Genomic DNA, 16,351 nt, shown 5'->3' with positions numbered 1-16,351 from the left:
TAAAGCTGCTTTCTTGGTGAGGAAAACGCTGATGCATTCAGTCGCTCCTTGAGCAGAGCACTCTAACTTAGCAGTGTCCTCGCTTTTGTGCACAGTAGCGAGGTGCAGAGATCAGAGGCTGGAACTGCCTTTGGACTAGTTTGAGAGGAGATTTAAAACTCCTCTTGCACGCTACCTATCTTCAGCCTGAGTGTGAGCTGGATGAGGAACATACAATTGTTTGAAGAAAAACAGTAATGTTAAAGATTTGATATTCATAGCTGAAAAGAAACGATAATCATGCAGCTTAGATGCTTCTCCTAAAATACTGGCACGAAGCCAGTATTTCCTGCTCCCAAAAATGGAGAACTTTTCTAATACTTCAGGTTTTATAAATTGATCCTCATGTGCAGCTACATAGCAGTCATAGAAGATAATCTGACTGCTATTTGGGGTCATATGTCACTGTGTCAATCCTCCTCATCTTTGGAAAGTCATCCTGTTTGGCGGACCAGATGATTTCTACAGTAAAATTGGTGGCATAGTAAGATAGGAGAAGTACTACTTCTGTTGCTTGAAAGCTAGCTATTCCACTAATATGGGCAAACAAAATGAAGACACAACTTAAGTATCTACAATAGAGGCAACTATATCCTCTTTCTAGAAACATCCAAATCCAAAATGGAAAACATCCACTAAACAGTCCTTCTTCTCAGGGAGCCTGAGGAGGACTGATCTCCACAGATATTTTAAGGCTTGGAGTCTTTAAAGTATCAAGGGACAATTTGTTTACTACTACATCGTTTTCTGGGGGAAAAGGTTTGTATTTAAAAGGATTAGGTATTATGTTCTCAATTAAATGCCTATTTTTTCCTGTCTTGTATTTATTCATTAAGCCTAGTTATAATATCTGTGCAAATAATTCTAATCAAGCCAAGCAGTATACCAGGACGTGGTTAGACTTGGACCGCATTGTAAGGGTCTATTATTGTCCTTGCTAATGTTGTTGCTGTGTGAAAAGCCCGGCATTGCGTTAGCCTTTCCGCTGCCTTTTCCTGATGTGCTCATGTAAATGTGGCTGTCCCCTGCAATGACAGTGAGCCTTGTTCTCGCCAGTGTTGCTGCCTCCCAGCTGACAGTGAGCATGCCGGATTGCTCTCCTCAGCTCTGTTAACTGCATCTCTCCCCAGGACGATGCTCATCTTGGTTTTGTCCATGTTTAAATACCCTTTAGCTTCCTATTCCTCTTTTTGGATTAATGCTGACAATCCCATGCTCTTGAGTTTAATATGCAGATTTCATTGATAAGCTGTTTACTCACTCTGCCAGATAACCTGTAAAGGTAAGAAATATCAATTCCTGCAGAGGTTGCTTATCTTTACTTTTCTACATATTTCTGCAGAGAGCAGTCTTCTTTTTCCACACCACTGTGAATTTGGTCAACAATTTTTTCAGGTAAAACATATGCAGTAGTCTCTAATTTTGATTATTTTAATAGGTAATACAAGCATAGGATATGCACTTAGAATATCAAAGTATTGAAAAAAAAATTCTATTTTAACTGAATAAATCATGATGACTACTATCAACTTTAATATTATGGCTTTCCTTTGTTTTTTTTTGCTTGTTTACGAGAATAATCAAGGGGAGGCAAGGTGGTTTAACCTGAAGATCATCCTGGTTAGTGACTGGAAATGACATTCTTCTATTGATCATGGCTACCACATGGGAAGACAAATGGCTATTTGGGTGGAACCCAATACAATTAGGGATATTTAGCTGGAAATCAGTATTTTGAAAATGAACTATACTCAAGAAAGGATCTTAGAGAATTGACGTAATGTATTTATAGTAAGGAAATCAGACCACAACATTTGTGCTAAGATTTTCTGTTTAACTTCTAGCACACCATTTAAAACACATTAAAACCATTGGTTAAAAGATGACAATTGCATAAGTAGCTGTCATGAGGGCTGCCTACACAGAAAAAGTTCAAGCTTCTAGCTCGATGGATGGAAAAGGAAATAAGCAAGCAAGGAAAACCAGTTATGTCTGCACACCATCAGTGCTCCTGAAGAATCTGATTCTACAGTTTTCTGCTGGAAAGAAGAACGTGGATAAACTGTAACATTCCTCCATTTTCAGCTTTGACTTTTACTAACAACTGAGTTCCCATAATTAAATAAGTGTCAGAAATAAATTTTAAGTCAATGTTTGCAAAGATAATGCTGCATTTATTTGCTTTTCTCTCTTTTCTTCATTTCTTTTATCTTCTAGGAACATATTTTACAACTGCCTGGATGACATTTTAAATCAGTATATTTTCTCTCTGAAATTATTAGCATTTCGTAAGTTGATTAACACTGCTTTTTGTTACAGTAGTTTGCTTGTTTTAGGTAAAAACCCACCAGTCTTCATGCAGCCCCATCCCCAGAGCCCAGTACCATTTTTAGGTCCCACTCCTGCAAAAATGTATGCATGTCTACACAATGTATGTATGTTCAACAAAAATGAATAGGATAAAACACTGTGCTCAAAGCACTTCGAGCTCTGAGCTCAAAGTGCTCAAAGTAAAATAGTTTTAAAGAATCACACACCTTTTTTGGTGTGTGATTCTTTAAAAGACTTAATCTTTGAAAGACTGTTATTTTTTATGACCTTTACCAGAATGAAGTTCTTTCTTACTGTACAACTCATCTAATATAAGTCGGTATTGCCCCCGTTAACTGCACCATTTTCTAGACACATTAATCATTAAAATGTGTTAAAAAAGTGAGCATAATTTTACCTAAAAGTAAAAACATATCTGCTTCTTTGGCAATCTGCTTTTTAACCATTTATAGTGAAACATATTTACTATGTTCATACAGAAATGTTTCCATTAATATCATCAGTGACTTAATATAAAAGGCGTTTATAAAGATTCACATTCTGAATGGCAAGTGAAGTTAAGAATCAACAGAAAACCTGCACCGAGCTCTGTCCTTTTTTTATTTTTTGTATTAAACTTTAGTTGTTCTAATAATAAAATTAAAAGAAAACACATTTATTAAGTTCAAAAGACTTCCACAGAAGAGGATGACCTGGAAGGCTCAATTATCATTTTGGCTTTTGAAAATCCAGAATATCAACCAACTTGCTAAAATTAAATAAAGCTAAGCTAATGATAATTTTCCTAAATACAAACTCTTGAACAAAGCTTTACACTTAAAAAATACACTTTAAAGACAAATTTTGTGAAAAATTGCAGCTGTGATTAGTGAGCTGATGATTTCAGTTCCATTTCAATGGATGCATAAGTCAAATGGAGCTGAACTACTGTAAAACATAACTATGAAATCAGAATTCACAAAATGGGTAAGAACTAAGTAAAAACTCACCAGAAAATAGCAAGAACATCATGACTTGGCCAATACTTGCTTTTCCTTTATTTTTAACTGGGCAAAAGACTGTTTACTAATTACAGATGAAATTACAGAAAGCTTTATACACAGCGACCAGAAAACCTGCTCAGTTCTCCTCTTGAGGCATGCAGATAACTTTTATTAGTGTCAAGAAGAACTGAGTCTGCGTAGGGGAAAAAGAATAGACCTCCAGCACATTATACCTTTCCTTTCAAAACTCTAGTTTGGAAGGCAGAAGCAATTCTCTAATTGTCCTGTTGCTACCTGCTCTACTAATGAACTATTTAGACAAATGATTACTAGTTACAAAAGTACTGGATGGATTCTACAGTTGTTTCATATACTTTGTAGCACAAAGATTTCATCAAAAATAGTAGAAAAACTAGGGCCTATGCATCTAGAGATTTGAAAGTTTAGAATTTTCTAATACACCTTTAAGCAAGATCTTCCTTTTTTCTACAAAAATTGTCTACAATTTTGCCACTATCCTCTTCCCTCGTATACTGCATGGTGTTTTGCTTGCTTAAAAGAAAGTCTCCCTGTCCTTCATATTATGATTAATAAGATTCAACTGTAGCAGAGATACCTTTGGGAATTGGTTATTTATTCAACAGAAAAGTGCTTTTTTGAGAAAAGAGCTGTTGGAATCTAGGAGAATAAATAATTCAAGATAGTTCTCTTCTTTTTTGTTTCAATCCTCAGGTGTGTATGTCTCATCTGTAAGAAATTTCACACACTTCTTCAACCAACTTCACAATCACATTGCTGTATTTAACCCTTTCATCTTTACTCTACAAGGCAAACCAGGGAGATTCTGCAGTCAAACAGAAGAACCATTTCTAATACTGCTAGCTTATTTGAGAAGGCAGAAGGAAGGGACAGTTCACTGAAGAGAGAAACCTGAAAGTCAAAGAATATGCAAGAGGTTAACAGGGATCAAAAGTTTTTTGTTGATGCTATTAGAAAATACACTTTTAATATTTATACTTCTTCTGCATCTTGTACAAATACTAAAAAGATCATTCCCTGCAGTGTGATTGAAAAATCTAAGGCAGATCTTTTTTCTCTATTAAATTATGCAAAAGGAGAATGAAAGCTCTTTAGTAATTTTTAACCTAACAGAGACTTTTTCTGTTGCAGGGATTCTGCAACCACAAGTACAAATCAATGCCCAGGAACTTAATCTTTGCTCTGGAGGTTATGGTGCATGCACTGAGGAATAGATAATAATAAGCATTAAGGAAAACCCCTTGGAACATTTCAATTATAATGTATCTGTACATTGCAACACCTCCCTGAGAAGCACAGTGTCACATATAATTATACAGAGCCCAGAGAGAACACAAAAGACCATCTGTAAGCTTTGAACAGATGTAGCCTTTGAATATTTCAGCTTATCTTGGTCTTAAAATTTTTAAAGCTCAAAACAAGTGTAGCTTCAAAAATGATACTGGAGTAGTGGCAAAAAGACTGAGATATTTATATTCCTCTGCATTTTGTTATCTTGTTCACCGCTATTTAAAAGCGCATATTTACACCATTACAATGTATTGTAAGCAAAACTTTTTTTGCATACATTATTAATTACCTGCCAATGAATTTTTGCCAATGATGTCCTACAAGGTAAGCGCAAATATAAGACCTGACTGAGATAGTTTTTATTTTGTATAGATAGCAAGGAGTGGTGCAGTAAGTTCCACATGTCATGGAGATGGTTTTAGGGCCAGGGCGGGGAAGGGGAAGGGGAAGGGGAAGGGGAAGGGGAAGGGGAAGGGGAAGGGGAAGGGGAAGGGGAAGGGGAAGGGGAAGGGAAGGGAAGGGAAGGGAAGGGAAGGGAAGGGAAGGGAAGGGAAGGGAAGGGAAGGGAAGGGAAGGGGAAGGAAAGGGGAAGGAAAGGTAAAGGGAAGGTAAAGGGAAGGGGAAGGGGAAGTGGAGGGGAGGGGAAGGGGAAGGGGAGGGGAAGGGGAAGGGGAGGGGAAGGGAAATGAAGGGAAAGAGAAGGGAAAGGGAAAGGAAAGGGAAAGGGAAGGGGAAGAGGAAGGGAAGGGAAGGGAAGGGAAAGAGAAAGGGAAAGGGAAAGGGAAAGGGAAAGGGAAGGGGGGAGGGGAGGGGAAGGGAAGGGGAAGGAAAGGGAAGGGGAAGGGGAAGTGGAGGGGAGGGAAGGGGAAGGGAAGGGGAAGGAAAGGGAAGGGGAAGGGGAGGGGAGGGGAGGGAAAGGGAAAGGGGAAGGGAAAGGGGAAGGGAAAGGGAAGGGAAAGGGAAGGGAAAGGGAAGGGAAAGGGGAAGAGGAAGGGGAAAGGGAAGGGGAAAGGGAAGGGGAAGGGAAGTAGGAAGGAGGGGAAGGAGGGAATGTGAAAGGAGGGAAGGGAAGGAGGAAGGAAGGGAGGGAGGGAGGAAGGAAGGCCCATAAATGCATACAGACCATGCACCATAAAACTAGAACTTTGCATACCCTGAACTAGCTTTAAGGATGGATATATGCTATCTGTCCCAAAGGTATCATACGTCTAAATGAAGCCGGAGTTTCACTGAATAAGGATAATGAAAAGCATGGATTTAATGATCCCATACTTACACCTGGGTAAACAAAGGGTATCAGTCTACAGTGCTGTCAGCTTGGTGTGTTTGGTGGGCAATAAAATTGTAACCAAGCTATTAATAAAAACTGATTTCTCCAGTTCAATAATTTTCTATGAAGAGTAAAGACCTAAATGGAAAGTAAAATGCATATTTCTTGGTTTGTCACCTGTCCATAAATCCCCAAACCATAAGACTATGAAAGATAAAAGCCAAGATTAGAAGTTACTTTGTAAAAAGCAGATGATAGACTTATGTGTGAACAAGGTTCTCTCTACAGACTAACAGAAACTATACAGGAACACTCTTTGAAAGACAAACCTTAAAAGTGTCTTCCCATTTACAGGTTCCTTATCTAAGCATACTGAAGGCCAAACCAAATTAAATGAACCACAGAAAAAATCTTCTGAATAGACATAATAGGAAAGTAATCTTCTTCAAAAAAGTGAAAAGTCCATTCCCATGGGATGAGATATTAAAAATGCGAGGTTACTTGTAAAGCTGTGTGCTGAAAAGATCCATTTCTGACAAGGAGGGAATAATGATGGGTTTTACAGTGTACCTAGAGTTGTTGAAGACAATAAACCAGCCTCATTCCCTTCCAAATACATCCTGCTTTCCTAACTGCAGGCATAAGTCCATGGGGCTGTGTTTGCCTGGTGAGCCTTCCATTTATCTCTAGATGGGCGAATATCCATCTCCAGTTTATCTGTTCCTATACTGAGAAAGTGCCCTGATATCCTTTACCCGCTATTCCTGTTTCCCTTATGCATATTGAATTAGCCTAGGAAAAGGCTGCCTGGGAACTGAGATACTTATTGTATACCCAATAAAATACAAATAGAATGAACATAGTCACATCAACCAGTCTTTTAGAATTTCTCCCTAAAAATTTTTTTCAGGTCACCTGTAGATAAGGAGCACCATCCAAGTTCAGCACAGTCAATGTCCACATTCCTTGCCATTGTATACAGTTTGGCCTTAAATATAAAAATTTACCTAGGCTTTCAGTTCACTTTTTCCATCTTCCTAAGTAGAGACTTTAATCCTACTCTCTTTTACGTTTTATTTTTTCTCTGCCAAAATCTCACTAGATTCTTGCCTGCACACTGCAAAAGTTATCACGGGTAAGATCTTGGAAGAAAAGTACACCAAGATACCCGGGAAGTATCAAAATGATGAACATTTCTTAGAATAGAGTCCAGAGGTTTCATTTTAGAAAACAGCTGAGGGGAGAATTCCTAAGGAAGGTCAGTTAGACTGCAGGGCTGCAAAGTCAGTTTATAGTAACAGCAGTTTCCTTCATGCTTGCCTAAACTGGATGAATAGGTAAAGCATCATCCTATATTTGTTTCTTCTTTCTTCTTTTTCTTTTTTTGGAGGCAGACAATAATGCAGATATTAAGTTAACTAAGGTGATCTGCTAAGCTATCTACTAGGACACACACCATGAATAATGTTTAGCAATATTAACAATGTTGATAATATTAATTCTAATGACTCAAGACATGGACCAGGATATAACACGTTAAAGATCATGTTGTATAAGTTTGACTTTTGAAAAGCTGGCTAAGTAAATTTCAATATTAAAAACATCACACAAGTAATATCAGAGAAAATAGATACACTCCAGTAAATTTAAGTGATCCATGATCCATGAAATATAGCATTGAGTAAGGATAAAAAGGTCTTGAATGTAGAGTATCTTCACACTGTCCTATTATAAAATGGTTTCATACTGAGACCTGATGGGCCTATTTATTATGAAACTTAATTGTAAGATACATTCCAACCTTTTAGAAGGCCTGTAAGTTTTTCATTACATATAGACAATTTTTCAGACTGATTTTATGTTAAAACTTGGTGAAACAGAATTCTTGCCTGCCTAGATGTGATAAAGCATCTAATTCTTCACTGCTTTTAATTGAGTGTAGTCTTTTTCATTCTTTTGCAAAATAAAATGGTAACATATAATAACAAAAAGAAGAAATATCAACAAATATGAATATAAAACTCAGACCCCAACACTGATCTATCAGGAAAAAAAATGATTCTACTACATATAGGATTTCAGTGTTTAAAAATCAGAATAAATTTAACTATTTTGAAATATTCTGTGAACAGAAGCAGACTCTAACTTCCAGCTACCATTATGGATGGAAAGCAGATCCACATTTGGACACAAATTTAGGCATCAAAGTCTTTGCATGTGATTTAGGTGCATAATCACTCATTACAGTCAATAAAGACCTAAGTAAGTGGAATTCAGAGAGCTATTTGACACATGTCTGTTTGGTCAACTGAATAACTCCAAAACTTCAATGGTTGTTTTAACTAGGAGCTTGACTGAGTTCTCCAAATATAGGTATCTAATGATGTCTGAAACATGTTTATAGGACATCCCCCAGGGGCTGATAGGGACGACAGAGGTTTAATTTAATCCTTCAGCCTTGCTAAACCTTTTAAGATTTTTCATAATTTGGGGGATAAATAATATCTTAATTTCTAAGGACTTTTTTAAAAGTATGTAAAAGGAATTTTTATCTTTAATTCATTTTGTTTAGAATAAAACTTTTTACTATAGATTTTTTGAGTGGCACCTAACTGTTATTATTCATAAACATACATCATTGGAGTTGTCCTTTATCAAGATAATATTAAAACCATTCTTATTTATTAATATGTGAAATTCATTTTAGATTATCTTAAAACTTAGCTATTAAAAAACACAAACACAAAAGGTGGATTTTCTACAAAAAGGCCTTGCCCTCATTATTTATGTTCTTGAACTACAAATAGTGTTTAAGCAGATTGACAGCATTTCTGTTGTCCATAAATAAAAGTCAGTGTGCAACTGTGAGCAGGTTTTTTTGTTTTCTTTAAAGTGAGTTTATTGTTTGGATGACATATATTGGATAGAAATAGGGAAAAACAGTAATTTTAATGATTTTTTAAAGACTGTATATATTCTGTGCAAAAAGTCAATGGATACACAAATAGTTCAGTCCTCACTCCTTTAAAAAAAATAAGGAGAGTAAGTAATTTCAGGGTATCAGAGCAAATAAGAATCACCAAAATGTTACCTTAAAATATATTTAAGAACTTATACCTTAAAAACCACAAGAGAGGTTTAAAAACATTGTCGTTGAGAGCTAGGCACCTAATAATTTGTATCTTTCATCCTTTTCCCTGATTTTAGATATGACTTTGTTTTTCAGGAATACTGAGCACTCATAATTTCTACTACATTTTACTATACTTATGGGTGATTATTATTTCAGAATTTCATTCGGCTTCTATTAAGAGCCAGGAAAAAAATGGTGAGATGCCTAAATTTAGGTAGCCAAGTTTGAAAAATTGACTAAGGATAAAGTATGTCTGAGAGAGGGATATCCATTTACAATAATTTCTTACTTTAGCTTGGTATTGATGATATTTTGGGGGAGGAAAATAAATAAGTAAAACAAGGAAAAGTCTGGTACAATTATTAATACAGCAATGATTTAAGTTAATGTTAGGCTGACTGTATTTTCTTAGATTCTAACTTGGTTTATTGGAGTTAACCAAAAGTTGCAGATAATTGTGAAATTTGAAAGAGAACATTTCCAAGACCATGTTGATTGCCATGTTGATTTGATTCCTGACCTCCTCTTTTTGGAAAATTATGGTTTAAAGATACATGTCTAGGAGATGATGAGTTAGGATAAAAGTGTTAAATCAGGGCTGTTGAGTTTTTATTAACACTTATTAATTATTACTAATCTTTTGACTACCCTGATGCCCCAGGCATAGTAACAATAGGATCTCACCAAAATTCATCGCCTTGCCTACAGTCTGAGCCAGTACACTGGAGTCCAGATTGATCACAACTGGCTGTTAGTTCTTTTCAATGGACTACATTAGAAATCAGAAAGAGTACTAGTGAGTTTCTGAAAAGATGTCACACAGATATAAGTGTCTTTAAACTTTCATTCTGCTAATAAAACCGTGTCCTACTAATTCAGGCAGAGAAAAGCAAAAGGTCAGAAAGATTTAAAGTCATAAAAATGTATTAATTGCCAGAGCACTAGGCCATCTGCTGTGAAGCAAGCATCTTTGTCCTCAGCAGTGGACTCAGCTATATCAATAGTGGAACGGCTGTTCAACAGCCCTGTGTTAATTTAGCTCCTCCTGGAGCAGACATTTAATTGAAATGCAGACTGGCGGAGTAGACGGCTCCCTGGTGTTAATTGCTCTTTAGAGACTGCTCGGAAGTATGCCAATTATCTCCAGCCCAAGTTCCACAACAACAAAAAATTGTTAAAAAGAGGGAAACTAATAAGGTCACCTTGTCTCTTCATTAATGAGCACCAATAAAAAGTGTCAATTTTCAAAAAAAGTAAGTCTCCGTGGCACTGTCTTTGGACACAGACTTGAACAGAAGTATGGCACAGCAGTTGCTCATGTACCACTAAGGCAGGTGGCCTAAAGATTATCTGATCAAAGACAAAGGGCAATCTTTTTTTTCCCCCTTCTTCAGAATGTTTTTTCTATGATCCGGTTACGAGTATCAATTTAGGGTGTGTGAAAAAGAACACGCCGTAAAATGCCAAGCTGCCCGGTGAAGCTGGATGACAGAAATAAAGCAACAAGTGATATGTGAGAGAGAAACATCTGAGACCTAAACCCCCGCCAGAGAAGATGGCTTTACGAGCTAATTAGAGATAATTTTTAGTATAAGCAATCAGCTGTATTCTCTGGCGCAAATTATTTAAACCCTGAAAGGGAAATGAAAATGTTTAGCAATCACTTCAAAATATATGATGAGGATGGAAACAACTGTGTAATAGGCATTAATACAGTTTACCTTATAAAACATCCCTTTTGTGGACTACGAGGCACCATTCATTTTACGCTGAACCTTTTGTTAGATCATAAAAAAGGACTTAAATACACACTCAGTGTGTCAAGGTTTTATCGTTCAAAAAGTAACAAAAAGTGACCCATAAACACTTATTTTAAGAAAAAAATAATGGAAAAGAAAAAAAATCCAGAGTCAATATACATAGTCAATATGAATTCTTAGAAAATGAAATGTGTCTGGATACCAGAATAAGAGTGTTGTTCATAATACAATCTCATATACAGTTCCCCTTGTATTCATTGTCATGAAAGTGAATATCCATATCTAGCAATCTAAGCTATAAATGGTTTTGTCTTAAAAGTTAAGCTGTTTTTTTCAAATTTGCCCTGTTATTATTTTAAAAAAAGGGTAATTTTTAACAGGAATAATTCTCATGAAATACAATTAATGGAAGACTTCTCTCTTCAAACCAAACTTCTCCTTAACTCTTTGATGCAAGAGTATGGTGAATAATAAGGGTGCCTTTGGCAAACTCTTAAGCATACAAGGTACATAAGAGCACTATGGGTAACAATAATTCATCAGTAACGCCGCTAGTGATAGCAGGCATACCTCACATTTAGCTGGGCAGTCAAACCATTTTACCTGTTCGATGAAATGGATGAGGACAGAAAGACAATTAATGCAAACAGTGCTACTCAGAGTAATTTGCTTTCCTCTTTAAATGACTGAACAACATAACTGATGCCCATATTGCAAAATGAAGCAATGTGCAGAAAATGCAAAAAGTTAAATGCAGAGCAAGAAGCAGAATAAGCACGAGAGGTGTAGCCAGACATGAGCTGTAGCTACCACGTATTAGTGCAGCAGCACATCAGCACAGTGATAAAGCTTCCGAGACTTCCTGTAACATCTTTGCAAAGCCCTGCACTCCTCAGCTATTGAAGGGCTTCAGCAGCTCTCTCTTTAAACCCTTGTGCAAAAGACCAAGAGTCTAAACCAGTGTTTTAGGTGGAGGTGAATGGGGACTGGAAGAATCCACTTAGTTTCCGTGGATCTTATTTCCCATAGAACAATTCGACACTGGGGCTTTGAATCTGCTTTAGGGTGTGAACTAACAGACCTGGTCATTTAGCTCAGACAAAAGCCTGTAAACTAGAGGTGTCAAGGGTAAGTTTACATGCACATGCAGATGACTATATCATAATACTTTTGTATATTCAGCAATAGGAATTGAGTTCAAACCACCTGAATCTAAAAGTACGAGCAACTACTCTCTACTGCCTAATGTTATTAAAACACACACACACAAAAACAGAACAGGCAATTTATCAGAACAGGTCTGACACCAGAAGCCTATAGCTTCTGGTAATAATAAAAGTTTTTGTAATTTTGTGCTATAAACCTTAATACAGAGAAAAAAATGAAAGAGATACTATAAAAAATTTGCCTTTGTCTTTACTGATTTGTAGCAGATACACTTACTCCCTCAGACACGATTCTGGAAGAACATAATAATTCACAGGTTCATGTCTTTGGTTGCTCATTTTATTAAATAAAGAGTTCAGGCTAATTAAATAAGCCTCTGCTTTAAGGTAAATCTCTGTTCTCTTTCAATAAATACAGGCATGAAAACCTTCCAGATAAATCCCCCTTGCTGGGTCATAAACTGGGACTTATCACCTTGAGCTCCATTGCATAGACTTGGAAGTTCAGCTTTTTGATTTCTATACTGTTTTAATGGTTCATATATTTTTCTTTGATGTCATAAAACTATATCTAAAAGTTAAGTTAGGTTTTGTGATTTTTTTCATTGCACAGAATATTTGGCTGGAACTTTAATTGTGAACTATGCTTCAAACCATTGCTCTTTGCAATTGTGGGCACTGTCTGTCTAACAGAAACAAAGCAACAGGAGTATATTTTCAAATAACAAAAAGACAGATCTTGGAAAATAAAATGATGCATTTTTCTTAGCTATGCAAAAATGTTTGTTTTGCATATTGCTTGCTTGTCATTATTTTGCCAAGTGATGCAGATTGCTCACTGTCAATGTCCTTTTTTCATTCATGATTCTCTCAATTCTTGCATTATCTGAAAATATTGCTAACATACAGACATCAGTATTAATAAGCTCATACTTTAAATTTCATCAGCACTATCGATAACTCAAGAATCAGTAGCCTTCTACTTCAAGCACCCTTTACAGAGAGTACCAACATTTTGCCGTGACTGAGGAAAGGATGTAAGTAAAAGCATTGCCAAAGACTAAGTTAAATTGTTCCTGTAAGAATTCTGAATTCCACTGTATTTACAATTTAACAGCTGCTTCTGTTCCTGAAGGGGTGTTACAGGCTCAAACTTGGTTATCTAAAAGAAAAAGTGAGATTTATTTTGGAATGCAGAAAACCTAATACTTGCTGATTTGTTTTTTGTTTAAGGTAACTCTTTCAAGTGAACTGATGGATTTTTAATCAGTTTTCACAGGATGTGGTTAAGGTCACATAGCTATATCTGTTTATAGAGACTAAATAGGATTCGCTAATCCTTAAATGAAACTCTACTGATCATTTTCAAATATTCTTGGCTATTTATAATGCATTAATTTAATTGTTGACATAGGGAATAATATGCTTTGTATTAACTTATTTATTGTATTTTACTTATTTATTCAGAAAAGTACACCCCCATCACAATTCTAACCCCAGTTAAAAGTTATTCATATAAAGATGTGATGAAGAGATTAGAGAGTGGAAACAATTGCTAACTGCTTGGTTGTGCCTTGGTTCTTTTCTTTCTCTATTCATAAAATACTTTTAGTTAAATAAATGATTGTTATTGGTTTTTAACCTTGATGCCTTTGGTGCAGAGTAAGAAAAACTTTATGTGATTAAAATTGAAGGGAGTCAAATCCCTGGAATGTCATTAGAAATGACAACCACTATCTGTCTTTTCTTGTTTATCTAGAATTTGTATTTTAAGAGGTTGTATTTTTTAAAATAAATATATAAATTTAGCCAAAACTACTTGGCCTTTAAAACTGCTCTTCTCAGATGGCCCATTCTTAGAGAGCAGGCTGTCACCATTGCTAGGTGTGATCACCCAAGGATCCTTTCGAAGAGTCTAAGGTCTCTGTTCTCCATCAATTATTTATACTGCAGCAATTGCAAATCCCTGCTTACGTGTTAACCACTCTCATTTCTTGTCAGAGACAATTCATGTCCAAAAAAGATAAATGTTAATGAGTAAAAGGAGCAAAAGACAGGAAGGAAAACTGAAGCACAGACAGTAGAAGCAGCTTCTCCAAGGCCACTTGGTAGATTTGGATTCAGTTTCTAGCACTGCTATGGAATCAAAAATCCCCAGTACAGTTTCTCACACTTGAAACTCTAAGGACATCATTCCTTCCCTTTCCTGTTTGACTCTTAACTTTCTCCTGTGTGTCAGCAAAGATACATAAGAGTGATTTCCTGAAACTAATCTAGTTGAAGCTGGTTGCTGCAGTGATCCTAACAGGAAGACTATCTTACATCGAGGAGCTGGGGATCCACATAACTAGCTGACCTGAGTCAGCCCAGGCCTGTGCTGTACTGCACATTATCCCTTGGCCACAGGATAAGCTTAGCTGGGTAATTGCAACGGAGAAGCCCATAGGCAGCTCCCATTTGGCACCAGCAATTACACCACCTATGTGTCCTTGTCTCTACCTTGAAGTGAAGAGGCAGGTTCTCATATGAACATCCTTTTGCTTGACAGTAGGAATGATGAACAGAACTTTCTTCGAAGAAAATTCTGTAAGAGCTCAAAAGACCAAAATGCTGATGATCCTCACCACAGGCAGGATCTGTGCAGCATGCTGTGTGCTTATTCAGAGGTCAGCATCAGAAGGGATGTAAGATTTAATTGTTAATCTTTTTATTCTGCTCCTATCTTTGAATATTCTGATTAAACATTGTATTACACTTAAAGATTCGAATGGACATTCTTTCTTGCTGAGATCCGGAAAAAGCAGCACCTCCCCAGTGTATAACAGTTGTAAAACTGCTGATAGCATTGACTCTGTGTAAGTACCATACATTTAAAATAAAGGCATTTCAGTCATATTTTCCTGAAAATAAAGAAGTCCCAACTCTCAGCTGATGTAGGTCAATGTAACTTCATTGATTTTGAAGGATCAATACTAATTTATATCTTCTGAAAAATCTGGTTCATGTTGTTTTTAGTATTCTATTACTGTGTAGCTAGTACAGCTTTCATTTTCTAGCTTAATCCCTTCTCTTTGAGTAGCTTGCAGCTTCATGTTGAGTTAATTAAAAATACCATTTCTTTTTCATTGTTTTTATCTTGTATCTGCTTGCTATAACTCAAAAGAGTAATAATTGAAGGACTACTCAGAAACTTGGAAATCATCTTCATCTGAAAACACTACATGTATTAGATACAAGTTAACACCTACTCACTACACTGTCTGAAACTCAAAAGATATTTCAAGTTGCTGCAGCCACCTGGGTTTCCTGTGAAACCTCTTTTTCTCATCCCTGCTTAAAAATAATTTTAAATCATCAAGATGATAGAAATATTTTTAGCAGCTAAAGAAGATCAGGCCAATCAATTTAAATAGATCTGTAGTCCAAAGTTATTCAATACCAAAATATCTAATATCAACTAAGATATTCAGTTATAAGGGTTGTTATTATTCCTTCTGTCACTGATTTCATGGAAATGAAAAATCTTTCTTGTTTTAGGCTTGGCCTGATTAAAATGAGAAGAGGGGTATTTGCATCAGTTTGGTACTGTCATTGGCTGAGCTTTTACAAATTTGAGTTCCTGTACAGACAATCTACTACAAATGCATTAGCGCTGTGATTTCTTCTCAGCTTGTCTGTATGGTAAGAAGTGCTCGTACCTTCTTTAGAGGTTGAATTCATTCTTTCATTAAGTTCATTGTCTGAGATTTCTTTTTGGTTTCACTGGGCTTTAATGACACTTAAAATTTTGGTTCAGACACCTCCAAACACTCACTGACACTATTGAAAGAGGCTTTTTTTAGTTTCAAAAATGACTTTTTAAACTTAATTCTTGAAATAAGTTTATAAGCCTTAAGGAGATTTTGTAAATTCTTAAAAATCATCAGAGATTGGCTGACTTCCATTAAAAAGTTACTTTGGCAATACAAGATAACTTATAACTTATTATTAAACACAGAAATCTTTTCCTGGATTAGCAATCAATTTTCTGGATTTTTCAGATTAAAAATTGACTTAAAATTTTTGATATGTTGTGTAACCCATCATTTACTTAAAAGGAGTAGTAGAAAACTACTATGTTAAGACAATAATTCAGGGGAGAGTAGTGGATGTTGTTTACCTCCGCCTTACTAAGGCTTTGGATGCTGTCTCCCATAACATCCTCATAAGCAAGATGAGGAAGTATGGGCTAGGTAAGTGGAAAATGAGGTGGATTTAAAGCTGGCTAAACAGCGAGGTTCAGAGGCTTGTGATCCACAGCACAAAGTCCAGCTGGAGGCTAGTCAGTAGTGGAGTACCCC

Source organism: Apteryx mantelli, chromosome 2, assembly GCF_036417845.1.
Source record: "Apteryx mantelli isolate bAptMan1 chromosome 2, bAptMan1.hap1, whole genome shotgun sequence".
Lineage (NCBI taxonomy): Eukaryota > Metazoa > Chordata > Aves > Apterygiformes > Apterygidae > Apteryx > Apteryx mantelli.
This window is presented reverse-complemented; position numbering follows the sequence as displayed.